The sequence below is a fragment of the Callithrix jacchus genome, chromosome 11 (genome assembly GCF_049354715.1).
Source record: "Callithrix jacchus isolate 240 chromosome 11, calJac240_pri, whole genome shotgun sequence".
Classification (NCBI taxonomy): domain Eukaryota; kingdom Metazoa; phylum Chordata; class Mammalia; order Primates; family Cebidae; genus Callithrix; species Callithrix jacchus.
The window spans coordinates 125,291,021-125,297,951 of record NC_133512.1 but is presented as its reverse complement, the minus strand read 5'-3'; the positions used below and the strand labels follow the sequence as shown (position 1 = coordinate 125,297,951).

Here is a 6,931-nt window from a genome sequence, read left to right as displayed (position 1 = left end):
CAACTAGGAATGAAAAGAGATATTTCAAAACCCTCCTAAAATCTAAAAATTCTTAATATTCTGAAAGACTCATCTTAAAAATTATTTTCTCATTCATAGGCAGGTATTAGCCATTATTCCAATCTTGAATAATGTTAGGTCATTTAAATATGAACCCTTTATATCTAGGTGACAGTATCTGGTAGTTGAAATTTTCAATCATTCAACAAGCATTTTATTGAGTATCTTCTAGGTTCTGAATGGATGAATAAGTGAGCTCCCTAGTTGGGGGATCTGTTTTTATCTTACTCTACCTTGTTCCAAAGAAAATACATTTTACATTATTTTACAATGTTGAAGAAGCACATAAGGACATGGAATGCTTGCTTTCAGAAGAATTTAAAATTATTCTGCACGTTTAGTAGTATTGTAATTAAAGCTCTAAAAATCATCCTTATACTAATATCAAGGGTCTAAATATCAATGGTTTTATCCTCAAAGGCAGACTACAACATTACCCACTTTCACCCCTGTATCATAAAGTTCTCTGGAAACACACAACTTAACAGTTTTCTTAACTTCTTCAGTTTAAATACTTTAAACTGAAAGCAAGACTGCAGTATTTGTTTACATAATTGAGCTATTTCCATAATTAAACTTCCAACTAGTTTTTATGGAAAAAAAATCCCTAGGGTTCTAAAAATGTTCACAAAAATAAAAATATTACAATTCCTCAGTATATCTTGTTACAAATTAATTACCCTGGTAAGCTTCTGAACTCTTTTTTTCAATGGTTTATTGGCACATAGCTAGTGATTTTTCTTATAACTTTTAAAAAATCTGCTTTGCCATGTGATCTCTGAACATCAATAAGAGCCAGGGACCTGTGAATTCCACATCCACCCAAAGTCTTCGTTTAGGTCAAATGTCAATGACTTGGATGGCCCCAGCTGCTGCCTATGAGTGTTGTGTCTCCCATATAATATACACAAGGAACAGGTTCTTTTTTATTTCTCAATAGCTATGTATCGGAAAAAGACTGATTAACAGCATTTGTGCGATGAGAACTATTCAAAGGTTATCTCATGTTGGAGAACCTCTTCTGATTAATGACCTTGTCTTTGAAAGGGGTCTTTCTAAGGTAATCACTCTAACACGATGAGCAAATATTACAGATGTTTCATGGACTATATGTTCACAGGATGTATGTGTTTAAAACCTCAGGAAAGAGTTTGCCTGTATGAAATTATGAGCAAGACACAAAATTAAAAACGGATCCAAGTTTTGTTGCATTTGAAGCTTACACAATAATAGAAGATTATCTACAAAGAAATACAAAGCTGTGGAGACAAAAGTCGGTTACAAAAATGGATATTCATTTAGAATAAGGAAATAAATCACAAAGTACTACAAATTCAAGTCCTTTTCTTCGGTGATCTCTTGGGCCATTAACTGGAAATACCAATAGAGAAATCCTTTCTAATGGTATCTGGCCTTTTCTGTCCACATAAAATTCACAATTACTCCCCAAAATTCTCAGCACTCACCTGGTGAGGCACCCTGAAGCTTCAATTCAAAAACTGCATTGTAAATTTACTTCTGTGTAGTTAAAACGAAAAATGAATAATACTTTATTACTCTTTAGATGGTTTCTGCTGTCCCAGTCTTAGTCTTCTTTTACTATGCAACTGGCTTTTTCTGGGTTTCCTTGATAAGATTATCCTCTTTGTCAAACAAGCCAATATTTCGTATGCAGTGCATAATATCCAGGGCTATTGGATACACGTCTTTATGAGGTTGTCACTGCTCTCTCTTATGCCTCATTGTGCAGAGGAAGTTGATGTGACACATATAGAGCCCACATTTTGTGCTCTCTCATTTTCTGCCTGCATCTTCCAGGCTAGAATCCAAATATCTGAACTCTTTTTTTGACTTATTTTCCTGAGATTCTCTATGTCCATCATCAGCATGATACCCAGGGCTACATCCCCACAGGACTGGGAAAGTTGAAGGAGCTAAGTTATTGGAAAGGTTTTCCTGCTTCCAGCAGCTCCTGTGGAGCCAATCATGACCAGCCGGACATCTGCTGATGCCAGAAAGAAGGATTTTCTAAAGATATTTCAGACTGCATAAGTATAACAAAACAAAATTCCCTTATGTCTTTTGTCTAGAGAACCATAGGGCACCTTGTCACGTAGCCCAGTTTCATCCAAACCTACATTGTCTTTCTCTAGTACCTACAATTTTACAAAATGGGTTAGATCCAAAGTTTATGTTCTGATCATAAATAGCTAATTTAAACACACTATTCATTGGGAGACATTGAGTCTTCAGCGAGCAACAGATAGTAATGCTAGGCTGTTGTCAGGGATTATCTTGGGGATAATGAAAATGGATTTTGATTTGATATTTACATTTGGCTTTAGGAACACTAGCCAGTGAGGACCCTAAAACTAGGGGTTTGGCTCACATGGGTCTATTTCTTGCTCCTGAAAGTATTGCAATTCACTTTAGACAACTCTCTTGAAGCTCATCAAGAAACTTTTGGGTACTTCAATATGGCTTATTTAAAAGCTTGTTGAGCTTATTTTTCTTTTAAGTAAAATTTTCATTTGACTCAATTTTAGCAATTTTAAAGCAAATGTAAAATAATATCCCTGTCTTTGTTAAATGACAAGTTATGAGGCTTACAGGACTATTAAGGAAATAATTCAATGAGTAAAAAAATTTCTTAGTCAAATGTATTGTTAATACTTTCATAGCTTTCAGAAAAACTAGCCTCTCAAGAGAATAACAGGTAGGCAGGTACATTCTTGTGTATTTCTCATTGAACAAGAATTCTCAGGATCTGTTAGACAGTAAGAACTAGTGCATGGTAGCTGAGAGTATACTTATTATTATTTTCTTTGTACCATGTTTTGAATAAACCCCTTGAATATAAAACTGTGTCATTCTTAATAGTGTATTTGGGGTATAAATAGCTAATACATTCTAAACATATATTATTATTGGATAACTTGAGTTTTTTTCCAAAGGGAGTATTTGTATAGATATTGAAAGCACATTAATAAATATGTCCTTTGAGAAAATATCCCAGTGGTTTTCCTTTTGGGAGCCAAACCTTAGATCAGCATCTTCTAAGGACTGACATGAAGAATCTCTTCACTATTTTGAAGCCTATCGAGTTATTAAGGCTTATTAATATTTTCTAGTCACAAATCAAGATTACCCTGTTAGAAATATTTTCTAAAGGCCTTCATGCATCTTTTTGTTAAGATGCCTGGCTTGACAATGTTATAAAATTATTAGTGGCACATCCCTTCAGATAGTTGAGATTTTTGAAATTTTCCAGTAGAATAATGTTATTATTAGTGTATCATCAGCATAACCTTTAGTCAATTATAGCATTCACTTGCTGCTATTCCTTTTTCTCTGATTTGGTATTATTTGAATGTATTTTTTGTTGAAAATGGCTTTTGATTGATCATTATTAGTTTTTTCTTACAGATTTTTCTCTGTAGTTTGTATTGATACAGGTTTGCATAAACATATTTAAAAAGCTCAATATTAATAGTAATCAGAAAAGTTCGAATTAAAATTAAGATGGAATAATATCTGCCCTTCAACTTGGCTAAAAACAAAAGAAAGAACAATATCAACTGTTGGCTCAGATGTGGAATAACTAGAAGGTTTATCCATTTCTGGTGGGAATATAAAATGTACAACCATTTTGGAGAATTTTCTGTCAGTGTTTACATAGCTAAATGTGTGCTTACTCTATGATTTGGCAACTGAACTACTGCAGCAGAAATGAGCACTCATGTCTACAAAAAGATAAACACAGGGGTGTTCATGGAAGCTTTATTCCTAATAACTTGATATTGGCATCAATCAAATGTCCATCAAGAAGGGAATGGATAAACATTGTAGTATATTAAGTAGGAATGTATTTTAGTATATGAAATATATAGTCAATACTAATTTGCTTTTGCACAGCAGTGAATAAGTGTAGGCTACCATTGAACACCGCATTGATGAATCTCACAGATGTGTTGAGTAAACATCAAACACAAAATAATGTATACTGTGCACATCTATCTATGTGAAGTTTAAAACAGGTAAAACTAATCTATTTTGATAGAGAACAAAATAGTGTTTACATTTGTGGAATTATTAACTGTTTGGGGACCTTAGGAAACTGATACAACATGCTGAAAATGTTCTTTATCTTTATCTAGATAGTGGGTAAATTGGGATGTCTCTCTCTCTCTCTCTCTCTCTCTCTCTCTCTCTCTCTCTGTCTGTCTCTGTCTCTCCTTCTGTGTGGTGGGGGGGAGGGGGTCTGCACAAAAATTCATTGCACTTAATATTTGTGTGCTTTATTATAAATAAGATATACTCCAATATAAAAAAGGATAAATACTAAAAACTGGCTGCTGGGAAATTTCAAGAATTGATGTTTTATGGAAAATTATCTTAAGAAACCTCCCTCCAGCTTCTTGCTATTTAAAGTGTTTCCTAGACCAGAATTGCTGACATCATCTGAGGGTTTGTTGGAAGTCGGAGTCTTAGTCCTTGCCTCATGCTTACTAACTAAAAAGCTGCATTTTAACAAAATTCCTAGGTACTTCATATGTACTTTAAGCCTTGAGAAGCTCTGTGTAGCTAAATTCTTGAACTCTTGTGTAATTACTACTAATCTTTCAGAACTCACTCCTCATTTCATCTTATTTGGGGAGAGTTTCTTGCGTCTCAGACTGGATAAATTCATCATGTATGTTATAGAGCCTCATAAGTAGCTCCATCTTAGCACTCAACACACTTCAAACAGTGTTAATTACTGAGTTTCTTTTCTCCATGGAGTATAAGCTGATTGAGGGTAGAAACCAAGTCTTACTTGCTTTGTGTCCACAATGCATAGTGCCATGAGGACCCATGATACACACTAAATCAATTCTTAGCCAAATAATAAAAAAATTAAATAATGACTATAGTTCTCAAGATATAAATCTAGGTAACTGAGTGGTAGCAACATCGTGTTCAGATAAGCATCTAAAAAGTATTATGTTCAGATAAGCATCTAAAACATCTAAAATGTTAAAAGCTACCACTCTACCCCAAAATTGTGAAAATTTTCTAATTAAAAACATAATACTCAAATTGAACATTTAAAATGTACATTGTAATGGTAAATATAAACCCCAAGAGGGAATATTTTTAATATAGCTTTATATTATATTTGGGTTTGTGGATTTCATATAATCTTGCTAGATGTTATAAGGACTTTATATTTTTAAGTGTGTTTTTTAAATCTTTAAAAATTTTGTTTTTAATTCTTGTGGGTACATACTAGGTGTATATATTTATGGGGTAAATGGGATGTTTTGACACAGGCATGCAATGTGAAACAAACACATCATGGAGAATGGGGTACCATCCCCTCAAGCATTTATCCTTTGTGTTACAAGCAATCCAATAATACTAAGTAATTTAAAAATGTACAATTAAGATATTATCGAATGTGTTTCTGTGCTAGATTTTGGTAGATTGATGATATGAAGTGGGTTTCTAGAAACACTAACTTAGAACATTATTGTTCAACTTAAGGATGGCACAAGTGACAAGTGTCAAAAACTTTGATGTTCAAAAGCAAACTTTCATCAAATAATGGCTCACTAAATTTGTGCATGTGTGCATATGTGTGTTTGTGTATATATATAATTTGTGTGAATACTTGTGTAAAGAAATATATATACACAAATTTACATATATTTATATATAATTTACATATATTATATATAAAAATATATATACACACATACACATGTACACATACATGTATATACATGTGTATGTGTGTGTGTATATATATGTTTTTTGTATCTTGTGGATATGATAAACCTGTGGTATTCATACCATATGAAGGCAGAGAAAAATCATGAGACAGTTTCGGTAGCATCCTGGAAGGGAAGTGACAATAGCAGGGTATTGGTGAAGATTTGGAGTCTGAGGCATTGCTGCTACAGGTGTCAGCACAGAGGGAATATCTGGGCCTGCTGTCATCTGGTGCCCACAGCTGCTCCACTTGGGCTCACAGGGGGCACCAAAGGGAGTGGGGAACCCCAGCTGGAGCTGCACACCCTGAACCTCAGGGACTATGCAGCTCAGAGCGACTCTGACCCTGAAGCACCAGTGACCGAGGGCTGCCACTGCTGCCACCAGGAGATGTACATTGACCTGCAGGGGATGAAGTGGGCTGAGATCTGGGTGCTGGAGCCCCCAGGCTTCCTGGCTTATGAGTGTGTGGGCACCTGCCAGCAGCTCTGAGAGGCCCTGACCTTCAAGTGTCTGTTTCTGGGGCCAGGACAATGCATGGTTTCGAAGACTGCCTTGCTGCCCATGATCATCCACATTAAGGAGGGAGGAAGGACCAGGCCCCAGGTGGTCAGCCTGCCCAACATGAGGGTGCAGAAGTGCAGCTGTGCCTTGGATGGGGATCTTGTGCCAAGGAAGCTCTAGTATAGGCACCTGGTGTAGTCATTGAGCCCTCTAACTGAACATCTGCATAGAAGTGGTCTTAATGTAGGTCTTAATTTTATACTTGGCAAATTACCTCCATTCCAACTTAGTGCTCCTGTATGACCTTTGCCCTGTGTCCTTCCATTTCCTGTCTTTCCCATCCATCACCCATCCTAAGCATTTATGTGAGTGAATAATGCAGATGCTGAGCTCTAATAGAAAATGCTGGCCTGCTAATGAGAAGATACAGCTGAGCAATGCACAGATTGTCAGCTGGGAGTTTCTGTTCTCCAGCAAATTCTTGACTGAATCTGGAACGATACTCTATGATTAGAACTGGGGAAATAGAACTGATTTGCTCCATTATATGAGGAATTAAAACCTGAAATCTTTATTTCCCCCAAATAGTGACCTATTCTGGACTTCAGTGAAC

The 6,931-nt window shown here is 35.7% G+C and overlaps 1 pseudogene; it reads left to right on the top strand.

Annotated features, from left to right (window-relative positions):
• Positions 1 to 1,039: 1,039 nt before the first annotated feature.
• LOC100394760 (left-right determination factor 2 pseudogene) lies at positions 1,040 to 6,498 on the top strand (annotated as a pseudogene).
• The last annotated feature ends 433 nt before the right edge of the window (positions 6,499 to 6,931 follow it).